Raw genomic sequence first — 17,209 nt, forward strand, 5'->3', positions numbered from 1 at the left:
ATCAGACCTGGAATATCTCTCAATCAAGCGCAGGCCATTTTATCCGCCGTGGCAGATTTCAGTGGTGAATTTGGTCACAATGTACATTTCACTTCAGGGCAATGTAAAACAGGCTCCCAGTGTTCTCAACACTGTGAGCAACATGCACCAAACAGCAGAACCTTACACCTTCCCCAACATTTTGGGGGATTTTAACCAGGGAAGCTTGAAAAAAATCACTAAATAATTATCATCAACAAATCACTTGTAGTAACAGAGGAAACTACGGCACTGTTACACTAAGATCAAAAGGAATTATCGTACTATTCCACACCACACTTCGGAAAGTCTGAATACCTGGTTGTACTTGATTCGAAGATGAATCCCTGAATACTGTCTAGCCCTCCTATTCAAAGCAGTCCTGTAAGCGCGCCTGAGCTTCCCTTGTCCATACCTTCTTGGTCCCCACAGTATTCAGGGATTCATCTTCGAATCTGGACGAGTATGCCACAGTTGAAACCTGTGTGGGTGAGTGGGTGCCTACAAAAAACTTGCTGTACAGTCCCAAAGCCATGGGTGAACCAAGAGCTGCTTGAGGGCTAATTCTAAGGCATTTAAATCTTGCAGCCCAGATCTGTACAGGAAAACCAGGTATGATTTGTGAAAGGCTATTACAAGAGCAAAGTAACAATTCTGAGCGAGGTAGGAGGTTACATTCCATTACTTCCTACAAAGCAAAACCCAATAGCATGAATCGCACCAATGCTTCAGTACTGTACCCGACAAGCTCAACACCTGCTATGCCCTCTTTGAAAGGAAGAATATATCTGTACCTGTGAAGATCCCTGCTGCATCCGGTGACCCTGTGATCTCTGTCTCAGAGGCTGTCTTTCAGGATGGTGAACCCTCACCAGGCAGCAGGCCCTGATGGAGTACCTGGTAAGACTCTGAAAACTTGTGCCAACCAACTGGCAGGCGTACTCAAGGACATTTTCGACCTTTCACTGTTGTGGTTGGAAGCTCCCACCTGCTTCAATAGGGCAACAATTATACCAGTACCCAAGGAGAGTAGTGTGAGCTGCCTTAATGGGCATCATCCAGTAACACTCACACCTACAGTGATGAAATGCTTTGAGAGGCTGGTGATGGCCAGAATTAACTCCTGCCTCAGCAATGAACTGGACCCACTGCAATTTGCCAATTGTGGCAGATACAATCCCAATGTCTCTTCACATGGCCCGAGATCACCTGGACAATACAAACATCTACATCAGGATGCTGTTCGTTGACTATATTTCAGTGTTAACCACCATCACTCCTACGGTCCTGATCAATAAGGTACAGAACCTGGGCCTCTGTAGCTCCCACTGCAATTAGATCCTTGACTTCCAAACCAGAAGACCACAATCTGTGTGGATTGGTAATAATACCTCCTCCTCATTGACAATCAACACGGGTGCTCAGCCCCTAGGTTTACTCTGTCTATCCCCAGGACTGCATGGCTAGGCATAGCTCAAATGCCATATATAAATTCACTGTTTGTACAACCATTGTTGGCAGAATCTCAGATGGAGACAAGTGGTTGTACAGGAGTGGGATCTACCAGCAAGCTAGGCAATGTCACAGCAACAACCTTGCACTCATCGTCAGTAAGACCAAAAAGCTGATTATGATGAGAGTGGGGCACACACACAACAGTCCTCATAGATGGATCATAACTGGAAAGAGTGAGCAATTTCAGGTTCCTGGTTGTCAAGATCTCTGAGAATCTAACCTGGTCCCAACATATCGATGCAGCTATAAAGAAGGCAAGACAGCGACTACATTTCATCTGGAGTTTGAGGAGATTTGGTATGTCGTCTGAAACACTTGAAGCTTCTACAGACGTACTGTGGAGAGCATCCTGACAGGCTGCATCCCTGTCTGGTCTGGGGAGGTCGGGGTGGAGTGGGGGGGGTGCTACTGTACAAGCTACTGAAAGTTGCAAAATTAGTCAGCTCTGTCTTGGGTACTAGCCTCTGTAGTATCCAAGACATCTTCAAGGAGCGGTGCCTCAGAAAGGACCCCATCACCCCGGACATACCCTCTTCTCATTGTTACTGTCAGGAAGGGGGTCTTCTTGGGAAAAGGCACACACGGCGATTCATGAACTGCTTCTTCCCCTCTGCCAGCCGATTCTGAAATGGACGTTGAACCCATAAACACTACCTCACTTTTTACATTATTTCTGTTTTGCATTTTTATTTTAATTATTTAATATATACCGTAATTGATTTACTTAATTTATACTTATATTATCATGTATTACATTGTACTGCCCCCGATGTTAGCTAATTTCACAACATATGCCGGTGATATTAAACCTCATTCTGAAACCCTTCTTCAGATCTGTCAGGCAAGATTTCCCCTTAGGGAAATAATGCTACTTCAAGTCAAGTCAAGTCACCTTTTATTGTCATTTCGACCATAACTGCTGGTACAGTGCATAGTAAAAACCAGACAACGTTTTTCAGGACCATGTTGTTACATGACACAGTACAAAAACTAAACTGAACTACATAAAAAAAACAACACGGGGAAAGCTACACTAGACTACAGACCTACCCAGGACTGCATAAAGTGCACAAAAACAGTGCAGGCATTTACAATAAATAATAAACAGGACAATAGGGCGAGGTGTCAGTCCAGGCTCTGGGTATTGAGGAGTCTGATAGCTTGGAGGAAGAAACTGTTACATAGTCTGGTCGTGAGAGCCCGAATGCTTAGGTGCCTTTTCCCAGACGGCAGGAGGGAGAAGAGTTTGAATGAGGGGTGCATGGGGTCCTTCATAATGCTGTTTTCTTTGCGGATACAGCGTGTAGTGTAAATGTCCATGGTGGCGGGAAGAGAGACCCCGATGATCTTCTCAGCTGACCTCACTATCCGCTGCAGGGTCTTGCGATCCGAGATGGTGCAATTTCTGAACCAGGCAGTGATGCAGCTGCTCAGGATGCTCTCAATACAACCCCTGTAGAATGTGATGAGGAAGGGGGGTGGGGTGGGAGATGGACTTTCCTCAGCCTTCGCAGGAAGTAGAGACGCTGCTGGGCTTTCTTTGCTATGGAGCTGGTGTTGAGGGACCAGGTGAGATTCTCCATCAGGTGAACACCAAGAAATTTGGTACTCTTTACGATCTCTACCGAGGAGTCGTCGATGTTCAGTGGGGAGTGGTTGCTCCGTGCCCTCCTGAAGTCAACAACCATCTCTTTTGTTTTGTTCACATTAAGAGACAGGTTGTTGGCTCTGCACCAGTCCGTTAGCAGCTGCACCTCCTCTCTGTAAGCTGACTCGTCGTTCTTGCTGATGAGACCCACCACGGTCGTGTCATCGGCGAACTTGCTGATGTGGTTCGAGCTGTGTGTTGCAGCACAGTCGTGGGTCAGCAGAGTGAACAGCAGTGGACTGAGCACACAACCCTGGGGGCCCCCGTGCTCAGAGTGATGGTGTTGGAGATGCTGCTCCCGATCCGGACTGACTGAGATCTCCCAGTCAGGAAGTCTAGGATCCAGTTGCAGAGGGAGGTGTTCAGGCCCAGTAGACTCAGCTTTCCAATCAGTTTCTGAGTGATGATTGTGTTGAATGCTGGACTGACGTCCAACCTATTACGTGTCCGATACTTTGTGCTTAATAACGGAGTCCGGCGTCTTCCCGACCAGTGAAGTTAGAAGAACCGGCCTTTAATTTCCTGGCTTTTGCAATTTTCCAGTCCTCCGAAACCACTCCGGAATCCGGTGAAAACTTAAAGATCACCAATAACGTCTCCACAATCTCTTCGGCTACCCCGAGACTAGCTGATTGGCAATGGTTTAAATAGTGTTAATGTGTTGACCATCTGGCACTAAGAATTTAAAATGCCGTTTGAACTGTTTTACTCTTTTGTAGATATGCTAATTGTGAATAAAATTTAATTCCTTAAATACGTGTTTGCCTTTGTGGCTTGCTCTGCCTTGCCCTCCAGTCTGTCGGTTTGCACAGGGGATCGGTGAGAGCACGGCCGCTCCCAGCAGCAGGAGGCGGCTTTCGGAGGCAGCTGCAGAAAACAGGCCCTTTTCGCGGTGGAAAACAGAAGCCGGCTATCTTCCGTGTAGATGAATTTTGCCCGAGACGCCACTCCCGATTTCCGGCCTCCCCCCAGACCCACTCGCTGCCGGTTGCAAACTCCGGCCCTTGTTCACTCCAAACGCTCAGCCCACTGACACTGGGAGGGGCTCACTCCTCGGCTCTGAATATGCTTGAGTGACAGACCGTAGATTTCAGTCTGATGGAAGCGCCGAGTTTGTTCTCAGAATTAGAGCAAGTTCCGGGCAGTAACGTTGCCTCCTGGATGTGAAGGTTGCGTTAATGAACTTGGTCCCAGTTGCTCCGGGCCAACACATTCGGGCACTTGTCATTCAGGAAGTGGTCAGCTCGGCACATCCAGACGGATCAGCAGGTGATGGAAACCCGCGCATCACAGAAATCCCTGCAAGATGCATGAGGGACTCAGCAGGTCAGGCAGCAGCTGTGGAAAAGAGTAAACAGCCGAGCTTCCAGTCCTGATGACTGACGAAACGTCGCCTGTTCTCCTTAGATGCTGAGATTCCCAGCGTTTTGTGTGCGCAGCGAACATCCTGCAGACAAGCCGGGAGAATGACTCGATTGACACAGTGTGGTAGTCCTGATGAAGGGTCTCGGCCCGAAACCTCGACTCTTTACTCTTTTCCACAGATGCTGCCTGGCCTGCTGAGTTCCTCTCGCAATTTGCGTGTGTTGCTTGGATTTCCAGCATCCGCAGATGTTCTGGTGCCAGCGTGTTAGTTCCCACAGCAGCCTGTCCAGATCATCTGTCAAAACGCCTCATCGTCAAAACTGGCACCAAGACCTTGCCTGGCGGGTGGTGAGGGACCCTCTCCCCAGTCTGGTCCACGCTGCAGGCCCGAAGCATCGCCCACTATGCGCTGCCCCGAGATGACAATAGCAGGGAAAGGACGGTCGCTCACCTCTTTCCCGACTGGAGCTTTGCATACAGGATGTGGAGAGAGATGCGGGGCCTGTGTTACGGTTCATCCCGAGAAGATGCGTGACAGAGGGCACTCTAATCTAGGGGCTGTTTTCCAGCGACGCACAGAAAAACGACATCCAGTGTCAGCTCGGTGAATGAAGCCCTTTGGTCTGCCCGAAACTTGTTCATCTAGAGGATGATGGCGCATTAAGAATGCAGGAGTACGTGCCGTGGAACGCCTTGAAGGTACAGTATAGGGGGTTTCCGCCTCTGGACAGGGAGCGGCCTGGTTGGGTGAGGAAGCACCTCAATTACTGCAGTAGTGAACACCCCCGGGAGCCGTGTGAGATACAACAGCCCGATTGTTCTTAATGAATGTAGTAGAAAACTACGTAACACAATAACTGTGTGAATACGTAAGGAAAGCTATGGAACGGTTCAGAGTATTCTTGTGAATATTTTATTGTGAATAAAGTGCATTCTGATAAAATAATTTAACTTGTCGCCAGTGTCCAGAGTAAGGGAGAGATGGCCTTCCAATGGAGCCCAGGCGGACATGGGGGAAATGTCAGAATGCTTTTTCACAGGAAGGGCGGAGAAATAAGGACTTCACCAAAAACTGATTTTTACACCCTGATGTCCTGTCCTTTACTTTGTCCTGCAGTCACGTGTTAGTCATCGCCACTGCATCCCTCCCTTCTCAGCACAATATTCTTTCCACGTCCCCAATTTCATGGAATTACATTCTAGTCTGAATCTCTCTCGATCAAAATAAATAAATAAACAAGCAAACAAATAAGTAAGTAAATAAATATCTGCGATACCGGAGGGACTCAGCGTGCCAGGCAGCATCTGTAGAAGGGAATGGACAGCAAGTCGAGATCCTTGATCTAGAACATCAACTGCCTGTTTCGTTTTTCAGGACTTCTCCTCTTCACCCCGGTCTTACACCGAACCAGGCTTTTCTCTCGGGCTTCATTTATATTCAGACATGTTTAATATATTTCTGATCCCACCCCAATGTGGGAATTGCCGTGGTTCTATCCCACTGAGCATTTGCAGGAACAATTTTCATTCTCTGGGACTGCAGCGCGCCTAGTGGACAATCGCGGTACTGCAGAGGTTCAGAAGCTGCACGTATGTGAAAGGACCCTGAACCAGGAAATTAAGGGTCTCGGCCCGAAACGTCGACAGCTCTTCTCCCTATAGATGCTGCCTGGTCTGCTGTGTTCCACCAGCATTTTGTGTGTGTTGTTCCAGGAAATTAATATGGCTTCGAAAGGCCAGTTCAAGTGTTTAACCGAGGAGGCAATTTGCCCCATCTGCCTGGATTTCTTCACCGATCCGGTGTCACTTGACTGTGGACACAACTTCTGCCGCTCCTGCATCACACGGTGTTGGGAAAGGGAGGAGAGAAACTCCTGCCCGGAATGTAGAGAGGTATTTGCAGACTGCACCCTCAGGGTCAATCGGGCCTTAGCAAATTTGTCTGAGAAAGCCCGGAAACTAAACCTGAATCCGAAAGAGAAGGGAAGTAAACTTCACTGCGAGGAACATGAGGAAGAACTGAAGCTGTTCTGTGAGACGGACAAGACACTGATCTGCCTGATCTGTAGAGATTCGCGGGAACACAAGTCTCATGACTTCTTGCCGATTAACGAAGCTGTTGAAGTTTACAAGGTAAAATGACCCTCTTTCGATAGTCTGTTTATGTTGTGTCATCTTTTTGTTTAATCAATTCACTCTTTAATTCCCAGGATCGGGTTAAATCTTCCTTGGACTCTCTCGCAAAAAAAGGAAATCTAACTTTGAGAAAGTGGAGCAGCAACAGAAAGAGAAGATTTCTGGAGTTCGGGTGAGGCTTCCTGAGCAGAATTTACAATCTTGTTGTGTAGCGTTGCTCTCTTCAATGCAGAATACAGAGTATCTCAGCTCCAGTAGCCTGAGCTCTCTATGCTGTCTGCATGGAGTTTGCATGTTCTCCCTGTGACCACGGTGGGCGACATTGCTGAGGAATCCTGATTCAACGTTTAATTCACTACCGTAATTAACCCAGTGAGGGTGGGTTGTGTGTGAATTAGGTGGGAGTTCATGGGTCAGTGAGGAAAAATCCGTTTCAGGGAAATGTGTTGGAATGTGATTGAAGATCTGAGAGCCACTTACTTACTGTCTGTTACACCGCTGGCGTTTAGGATAGCAGTGAAGGTCCTCCATCTCTGGCATTGTCCAGGGCTTCACTCAACATGACAGTATATACTTCTCAGTTTTCGCTACTGTCCATCATGCAAGTCTGGGCTGGGGAGACTTAGGAATGCTATCACTCTCAAATGTTGAATGATTTCTTTTTAGAAAATCAGTTTTATCAAGCAGGGTTGTTGGTCCTGAACTGAACCCGCAAACCTGCAGGACTCTTTGTCTGGCCTCTGCCCTTTGACCTGTTTGACATGGGTGACCCCACCAAGAACCAAAGCATCAAGCCCTGACTCCAGCCAACATAGCTGTCTGAGTCACTTGAGGCATGCAAGCCTCGTCGTTGAGCTCCATGGAGTATCTGAAAGCAGGTTCAAATGTAATCAGCTGAATAGACCCTTCCACGTCAGAAAGAAATACAATAACCTCAAAGACTAACTAGCCTTTCCTTTGATTTGACAGGAACAATCACACAGCCTTCAGTCCCAGATCGCCAAACTGCACCAGATTCTCATTGAGAGAGAGCAGTGTGCACTCAAAGATCTTAGGCAAGAAGAGGAGAGGATTCTTAATCTAATGGAGAAAAATCTGCGAGAGATTCAAGAACATCTGAATTCTATTCGGGAGGAAATCTCAAAATTACAGGAATGGGTAGATCAGAAAGACGGTGTGATATTTCTCATGGTGAGAGATTTCAGTTTGGCTCTGTAAAGGTACACAGTGACAAAAAGTTGTGTTTTAAATCAATTGTTATTTACAGATACTGTAGTTGTAAACTGATTTAAACCAGACAGATGTTTTGACTGTTCAGGATTGTCATTGTCCCAAACCGGCCTCCCACAACATCTGTACATCAGAGGATAGCCTGCAACTTTCTCGGGAATGAGTTACTCTGATCAGAGCACTGAGCTGGTGATCGTTTCTGTGATTCCCTCGTATAATATCCCCGATACTCAGAGTAACACCCAGTTACAGTCACAGGCTGTGAGTGTGTCTGGTGCGGTGGGTGTGTGGGTCTCTCTGTCGATCAGCGGGAACTGAGGTTGAATTGCAGAATGTGACCTACACATCAGATTTACCATCAATATCAGTTTATATCAGGTTCATTGTTTTAGAGAATTTGGCACCGACTGTTTTTCTTTGTTGGAACTATTCTTCATCGGATTATATCTGATTTTTCATCATAGACAGGTTTTTCAGTCCATTCTCTCCTATCAGTTTCCCTGCTTCACAAGTCCCTTCCCACCTACTCACCACAGCCAGTAACAGTGTCCCCGACTCCATGGTCCTTCAAGTGTTTATGCAGCTTCCACATTACATTCAATCTCTGCTGCTCCACTTCAACCACTCCTGTGGCAGTGAGTTCCACATTCTCTTCACTACATTTCCTGTAAGATTTATTAACGACCAACTGATGATTTATCTTTGGCTTTTGGTCTTACACATGCAGTCATATTTTCTCCACTCCCACCCCATCAAATCCCTTCGGTGTCTTAAATTCCTCCATCTGATTCTCCCTGACATCGTACCCAGATAAAAATACACAACCTGTCTGGTCTCTCCTGTAAGTTCCATCCTCTCAGTTATGGTATAATTTTCATAAAATTCCTTGTACTTTCTCCTGTGGTTCTGTAGCCCCCTTTCCCCGTGTGTTATATAGGAATTTTCAGCAGCTTGTAATAGCCTGTCTCAAGTTCCAGCTGTCAGAATGCCAATGGTCAGTGTCAGTCAATTGAGTTCTGTGTTTTATTTATTTCAGGAGGAAGCTCGTTGGAAGAGGACATGGTCTTTACTGAAACTCTGTATGGATTTGTAAAATAGTTCAAATATAGCCAATGCCCAGTTTACAACCAGCTGTATCATATTTACAGGATTAGTGATGATACCCAGACATTGTCAGTGACAGATGGTGCCCTACTGGTTGAAAAATTCTATCACCCCTATTTGTTCAACATAGCTTTTGGGGACGAATTTGCTGTCATTAAGCGAGATAAAAGATACAGATTTATTTGTCCTTGTTTAAGAGACACCAGTATGTTATAATTAGACACAAAATTTGGCTGTAATAAGAGGCTGAAGGGAAACTGAAGTTTATTCCAGCAGTAACCTCACCTGCTGGGAGGCATCAGCGGGAGATGTCAAATCTCTGAACTCACTAACACAACGAAAACATGTACTGTTAGGTGAAGCACAGCATCCTGATCGCATTTGCTCTGACAAATAGGCCAATGCATAACTTTGAATCCTAATACAGCAGCTCTGGAGTTAATTGCATTGAAGGGAGTAAACACTGATGTCACTGTGGTGACAGGGATTGTTGGAAAAATACACAAATCCTTTCTGACTCGCTCAGCCGGTCTGACCGGTTCGTGACTGCAGACTCGTTGACGCAGGTCTGCCCCTTGCTGGCTCGTGAGCCTCATGGTTATGAAATCGGCCCATTCAACATTGCGAGACCAAGCCCGGATAGACCGACAGCATTGACCTCTGTCAAGGATTCATCTCGGGAGAAGCAGACGCAGCGTTACCGGCCATGCAAAGCCCCCTCACACACATACACAAGAAGAATGGGCAGATTGTCGTCAGAGCCTCAGCATCGCACATTGTTAGTTCCCCCAGCAACTGGAAAACTTCCTCTCAGACACAGAGAACATGTTTTACTAGAGCAACTCACACACATTGTCAACACACAATGGACATGTGAAGACAGACTGTAACATCAAATCTTCAATACACACACTCACCTTCAATATGTACACATACCAGCTGATATTTCCCCCAATTAACATGTGTGCATGGACACACACACACACACACACACACACACACACACACACACACACACACACACACACACACACACACACACACACACACACACACACACACACACACACACACACACACACACACACACACACACTCTCAGGGTGGGACACAGACAGAAATCTCCAGTTAGGTATGATCCAGTCTGTTTTGTGTACTGAACTCCCTCTGACCTGACATTACATTAGCAGAGACCGGATCCAGGGTGAGATTCCTCAGGAGGATGATCTGGGAAGGAGTTTGGCAGATGTTGAAATCTGGGTCCAGCTTGTCCATCCAAAATAAAATGGCTTCTTGAGGAAGTCCCATTTAGATCATAAGCCATAGAAGCAGAATTAGGCCATTCAGCCCACCGACTCTGCACTGCCATTCCATTATGTTTGATCCCGGATCACACTCAACTCCATACACCTGCCTTCTTTCCATATCCTTTGATACCTGACTCATCAGGAAAGTATCACTTCCTCCTTAAGTATACTCACGGACTTGACCTCCACCACAGTCAGTGGCAGAGCATTTCACAGATTCACCAATCTTTTGGCTAAAAAATTCCTCCCTATGTCCATTTTAAAAGGTCACCCCTTGAATTTCAATCTTTGCCGTTTACGTCTGGATACCCCCACCACATTCTCTCTACATCCACCCTATCTAGTCCTTTCAACATCTGGAAGGTTTCAATGAGATCCCACTGCATTCTTTTGAATTTCGGTGAGTACAGGCCCAAATCTTCCAAACTCTCCTCATATGTTAACCCTTTTATTCCCAGAATCATCCTTGTGAACCTCCTCTGGACTCTCTCCAATGACAACACATCATTTCTGAGATATGGGGCCCAAAACTATTGACAGTATTCCAAGTTTATTTGGATAATAGTCCACACTATTGTTCCTTTTACCCAAATACATTATCAGACATTTCCCTACACTGTATTGCATCTGCCACTATTATTCCCATTCTTCCAAGTCCTGCTGCAATCAGATTGCTTCCTCAGCACTACCTGCCCCTCCACCTATCTTCATATCATCCACAAACTTTGCCACAAATCCATCATTGATAAACAAAGTGAAAAGTAGCTAACCCAATACTGATCTCTGAGGAATACCACTAGTCTTTGGCAGCCAACCAGTAAAGGCCCCTTTTATTCCCACTTGCTGCCCCCTGCCTGTCAGCCATTCCTCTATCCTTGCCAATATCTTGCCGGCAATGCCAGAGGATTGTATCTTGTTAAGCAGCCTCATCTGTGGCATCTTATCAAATGCCTTCTGAAAATCTAAGTAAATAACATCCACTGCCTCAACTTTGTCCACCCTGCTTGTTACTTCCTCAAAGAACTCTTAACAGATTTGTCAGGCAAATTTCCCCTTACTGAAACCATTCTGATTTTGACATATTTTGTCATTCATCTCCAAGTACCCCTAAACCTCATCGTTAATCATAGGCTCCAACACTTTCCCAACCACTGAGGTTAGGCTAACTGGCCTATAATTTCCTTTCTTTTGACTTCCTCCCTTCTTAAAGAGTGGAGTGACATATGCAATGTTCCAGTCCTCTGGGACCATGCCAGGGTCAAGTGATTCTTGAACGATCATGACCAGTGCATCCATTGTCTCTTCAGCAACCTCTCTCAGGCCTCTGGGATGTAGTCTACATGGTCCAGGTGACTTATCCACCTTAAGACCTTTGAGTTTGCCTAGCACTTATTACTTTGTAATAGCAATTACACTCAATCCTGCTCCCTGATACTCACGGACCTCTGGCACACTGCTAGTTCTTCCACAGTGAAGATAGGTGCAAAGTGCCCATTAAGTTTATCTGCCATTTCTTTGTTCCCCATTACTACCTCACCAGCATCATTTTCCAGTGGTCCAATATCAACGCTCACCTCCATTTTACTCTTTATATAACTGAAAACACATTCAGTATCCTGGTTTATATTATTGGCCAGTTTCCTCTCATATTTCATCTTTTCTCTTCTTAAAGCATTTTAGTTGCCTTTTATAGGGTGTTAAAAGCTTCCTAATCATCCAACCTGCAGCTCACTTCTGCTACCTTGTATGCGCTTTCCTTGGCTGTTGTGTAGTGCTTAACTTCCCTTGTCAGCCATGGTTGCCTGCGCCGGCCATTTGAGAACTTCCTCTTCTGTGGGCTTCTATCCCGCACCTTGTGAACAATTCCCAGAAACTTCAGCCATCTCTGCTCTGTCACCATCCCCACCAGTATCCCCTCCAATCCTCCTGGACAAGCTCCTCTCCTAGGCCTCTCTAATTCCCTTTATTCCACTGTGATACTGATACACATGACATATGCTTCTCCCTTTCAAACTGCAGGATGAATTCAGTCATATTATGATTATTGCCTCTTTAGGGTTCCTTTACATGAAGCCCCATTATAAGATCTGGGTTATTACATAACACCCAATCTAAGATAGCCTTTCCCGGAGTGGGCTCAAACACAAGCTGCTGAATAAAGCCATCCTGTAGGCATTCTACAAACTCCCTCATTTGCAATCCAACACCAGACTGATTTTCCCGGTCCCCCATTCCAATTCTGACATTAGGTAGAAAGCTGTAAAGTAGGACCTCCAGGGCAGTAATTTCTGGATTGCTGCCTGTGTCACCCACCAGGGAGGGTAGAAACATGATGATTTTGCAGTTAAATGTGTGGCTGAGAAGCTGGTGCAGGGGGAAGGGCTTCAGGTTCTTGTATCATTGGGATCTCTTCTGTGGGAGGTATGACCTGTTCAAAAGTGACAGATTGCATCTGAACCCGAGGGGGACCAATATTCTTGCAGCAGGTTTATTAGAGCTGTTGGGGAGGGTTTAAATTAATTTGGCAGGATGTTGGGAACCAGAGTGAAGGGACTCAAGATAGGGTGGATGGTAAAAAAAGTAAAGACAGTGTTCAGTCAGGCTGTCAGGAAGACCAGGCGGGTGATGGGACATAGTCGCAGCCATCAGGGCGAGTATCAGTACATTAGGGATGCAAAATCTAAAAGGGTAGCAGATACGGTACTCAAGGTGCTGTGTCACATACCCCGTGACGGGTTAAGGAACCAGCAGAAATGGAAAACACATTGGAGTCTGGTATTGCTGTAAACTAACAGTGATTATTATAACTACGCAGTACAGTAATATAAATGCAAATATATCAAACAGGCTAGCAATGAATATATAACACAAAACTAGGCTCTTTCAAACCCAGAGGTAAATGGATATAGTCTTACGATGATGAAGAGAGTTCAGTTGAGTTCGAGGTATTTAGTTGGGTAGCGTTGGAGAGAGAGAGAGAGGTGAGAGGTGAGCTGATGCTGTCGATCTTCCCGTTGTCCTCCAAAGTCCTGTAAAAGTCACCATCTGACACCTGCGACCGTTATTCCATAATGGAATCTTCACCCAGGCAAGGGTGGACACACAAATAATGCCCCACCGGTCACACCTTTTCACATTGCGAGAGTAACTGATCGATTTCCACAAATCAATCCTCCAAAAACCCCATCTTCCCGTGGGTACAACAAAGCTCGTCCAGTGTCCAAAAACTCTGTGTGTGTGTGTGTGTGTGTGTGTGTGTGTGTGTGTGTGTGTGTGTGTGTGTGTGTGTGTGTGTGTGTGTGTGTGTGTGTGTGTGTGTGTGTGTGTGTGTGTGTATATCAGCGGACCTGATATTTATCTCTGCATGCTGAACACCAGCTGTCCTTCCCTCTGCTCCACCCTTCTCTCTCTGTAAGTACTTTACAAGCAGGCAGTGACCTCGGGGAAAAGTAAACAACTTGTAGAGAAACCATAACATCAACCTTTCCAGCAGTCTCTCTCTCTCTCTCTCTCTCTTAATGATAGGGTCTCTGCGTTGGACACCTCCCTCTCTCTCTTTCTTTTTAGCAGCACAGTTCATTAGGTCAATTCTGGACCCCATCACAGTTGCATCCAGGTGTGTGAAGTATAAGAAATAAGGTGAATTAACTTCTTGCACTATTACGGATGGTCAGGTGTGAAGTTGTGGCAATTACTGAATTGTGGCTGAAAGATGGTTGTAATTGGGAGCTGAATGTCCAAAGTTACACGTTGTATTGGAGGGATAGGAAGGTAGGCAGAGGGGGTGGTGTGGCTTCACTGGTAAAGAATGGCATCAAATCAGTAAAAAGATATGTAACGTAGGATTGGAAGATCCTTGTGGGTTGAGTTTAGAAACTGCAAGGGTAAAAGGACTCTGATAGCACTGATATACAGGCCTCGCAACAGTAGCAGGGATGTGGATAACAGATTACTACAGGAAATAGAAAAAGCATGTCAAAAGGGCAATGTTATTGAAGTCATGGGAGATTTAAACATGCAGATCGATTGGGAAAATAAGGTCGGTAATGGATCTCAAGACAGTGAGTTGAATGCCCAAGAGATGGTTTTTTAGAACAGTTTGTCATTGAGCCTGCTCAGGGATTAGCTGTACTGGACTGGGTGTTACGTAATGAACCAGAGGCGATTAGGGAGCTTAATGTAAAAGAACCCTTTGGAACCAGTGATCACAATATGATTGAGTTCAACATGAAATTTTATAGGGAGTAAGTAAAGTCTGACATAGCAGTATTTCAGTGAAGTAAGGGAAATTAAAGTAAACTGGAAGGAACTGCTGGCAGAGATTTCAGCAGAGCAGCAATTGCGTGTAATTCTGGGAAGAATGAGGAGGGTGCAGGACATAAGTATTACAAAAATGAAGAAATAGTCAAATGGCAAAATAGTACAACCATGGCTGACAAGGGAAGTCAAAGCTAGTATAAAAACAAAAGAGACACACACAACAAAGCAAAAATTAGTGGGAAAATAGCGGATTGGGAGTTTTTAAAAACCTGCAGAGAGCAACTAAAAGAATCATTAGAAATATGAAAGCAAGCTAGCAAATAACATAAAAGTGCATAGTAAAAGCTTTTTCAAGTATGTAAAAAAAGTAAAAGAGAGAAGAGAGTAGATATAGGACCACTAGAAAATGAGGCAGGAGAAATAATTACGTGGGACAAGGAGATGACTGATGAACTAAATGATTATTTTGCATCATTCTTCTCTATGGAAGACACGAGCAGTGTGCCAATATTGTAGTGTGTGAAGGAGGAGGAGTGGGTGTAGTTACTAATACAAGGGAGAAGGTGCTCAAAAAGCAGAAAGACCCAAAGGAACACAAGTCACCTGGGCCAGATTTAACGTGCACCCTAGGGTTCTGAAAGAGGTACTGTTAGAGATTGTGGTAGCATTAGCAATGATCTTTCATTGGGTGTCAGAGGACAGTAAAATTGCAAATGTCACTCCACTCTTTCAGAAAGGAGAAAGGCAGCAGACTGGGAATTATAGATCAGTGCCTGGTCTCAGTGGTTGGGACGATGTTAGAGTCAACTGGCTGTGATGCAGCCAGCCAATAAACTCTCCATTACACATCTATAGAAGATTGTCAAAGTTTTAGCTATCATGCCAAAACTCTGCAAACACCCAGAGAACTAGAGGTACTGCTGTGCTTTCTTCATAATTGCAATTGCATGCTGGACCCAGGAAACTCCTTGAAAAGATTATCACCAATGAATTTAAAGTCACTATCCTCTCCACCTCTGATCCAATGATGAGGATTAGCTCATTCCAACACAACGAGCCACACCTACCAGCAACCCAGCTATTTAATCCACTCATCACAGAACAATTTACAATGAACAATTACTCTTTGTACTGTGGGAGAAATTTGGAGCACCCAGAGGAAACCCACTCAGTCATAGGGAGGACATAAACCTCCGTACGGACGGCACTACAAATGAACTCCGAACTCCAGAACTCTCAGAGTCGAAATTGCACGGTACTTGCATTGGTGCCCATGGTTTATCCAAGACGACAAAAGGATCTAAACCAACTGAGCCAGTGAGCCATCGAATGGCAAATGGATGTTAATTCAGAGCAATGTGGGGGTTGCCTGTTGGGAAGGCCAAGCAGGAGAGGATTTACACAGCAATTGGTCAGTCTCTGGAGAGTGCTGTAGATCAGAGAGACCATTGTCTTCATCAGTCACAATACAGAGTACAGGAGCTGGGATGTCTCGTTAGGTGTGTGCAAGACGTCCATAAGGCCACATTTGGAACTCCGTCTGGTTACCTTGTTATCGGAAGGATGTCATTAAACTGAGAGAGTATAAAACAGATTTACCAGAACATGACCAGGACAGGAGGGTTTGGGTTACAAGGAGAGGCTGTATAGGCTGGGACTTTTTCCCCGGAGCCCAGAAGGCTGCCAGAGGAAGCTGTAAAGGAGGGTGCAGTTACCTTGATTTAAATGACACCTGGACACGTAAGCGGATAGGAAAGGTTTAAAGGAATAATGGACAAATGCAGGCAGATACTGATTGCCTATCCTCAGTAATTGGTTAAAACCCAGGAAAGGTTCCCGTCGGGGTCCAACTGTGCCTGAGGCACAGCAGAATCTCCCCCAGGTCCCGGGGCCGCGCTGCCCGAGTCTCCCCCTGATCCCCGGGGACTCTCTAATTCTCTACTTCTCTCCCCAGTCTCTGTCACCCTGGATGTGGAAATGGCGCACCTATGTCTCGAGGTGTCTGGGGATCGAAAAAGTGTGAGATACACCGGGACCTGGAGGAAGCTTCCTGACACCGGGAAGAGGTTCACATACTATCCTTGTGTGCTGGGATCGGAGGGATTCACATCGGGGAGACATTACTGGGAGGTGGAGGTGACGGGGAATCGGGACTGGTGTCTGGGAATCGCCGCAAAGTCCGTGGACAGGAAGTGATCGGTCAGAACTATTCCGGAGATCGGATTCTGGATCATCGGGCGGGATGATGATGTGTTCGATCCGAACGGGACCAAGCTTCACTTCTCCCCTGAATCACGTCTCCCGTTTTTCTCAGCTACGAGTCCCGGACAGTTTCATTTTACAATGCGGAGACCAAGTCCGATCTCCACACCTTCACTGGGAATAAAGGAATAAATTCACGGAGAAACTTTATCCTTTGTTTTGGATTTGGGATAAGAGCCAGTGGCTGAGGATCTACTCCGGTTCCTCTCCGGGTCCATAAATGGCTCGGGTCCCGGGACCAGTGTCAGGAGAAAGTCAGTCTCAATATAAATATGCGGACAGTGAAATAAATACGATACGAGAATTATCAATCCAATAACTTTCATGTGTTAATGGCATCGGTCAATGGAACAGAAACATTGCG

General features: G+C 45.8%; 1 long non-coding RNA gene across 1 annotated transcript; it reads left to right on the plus strand.

Annotated features, from left to right (window-relative positions):
- Window positions 1-6,429: 6,429 nt before the first annotated feature.
- LOC140720603 (uncharacterized) lies at window positions 6,430-7,949 on the plus strand. Its single transcript, XR_012097223.1, has 3 exons — window positions 6,430-6,679; window positions 6,757-6,854; window positions 7,652-7,949. It is a non-coding gene; the product is annotated as an uncharacterized lncRNA (long non-coding RNA).
- Window positions 7,950-17,209: the final 9,260 nt, after the last annotated feature.

This window comes from Hemitrygon akajei, chromosome 2 (assembly GCF_048418815.1).
Source record: "Hemitrygon akajei chromosome 2, sHemAka1.3, whole genome shotgun sequence".
In the NCBI taxonomy this organism is placed as follows: Eukaryota; Metazoa; Chordata; class Chondrichthyes; order Myliobatiformes; family Dasyatidae; genus Hemitrygon; species Hemitrygon akajei.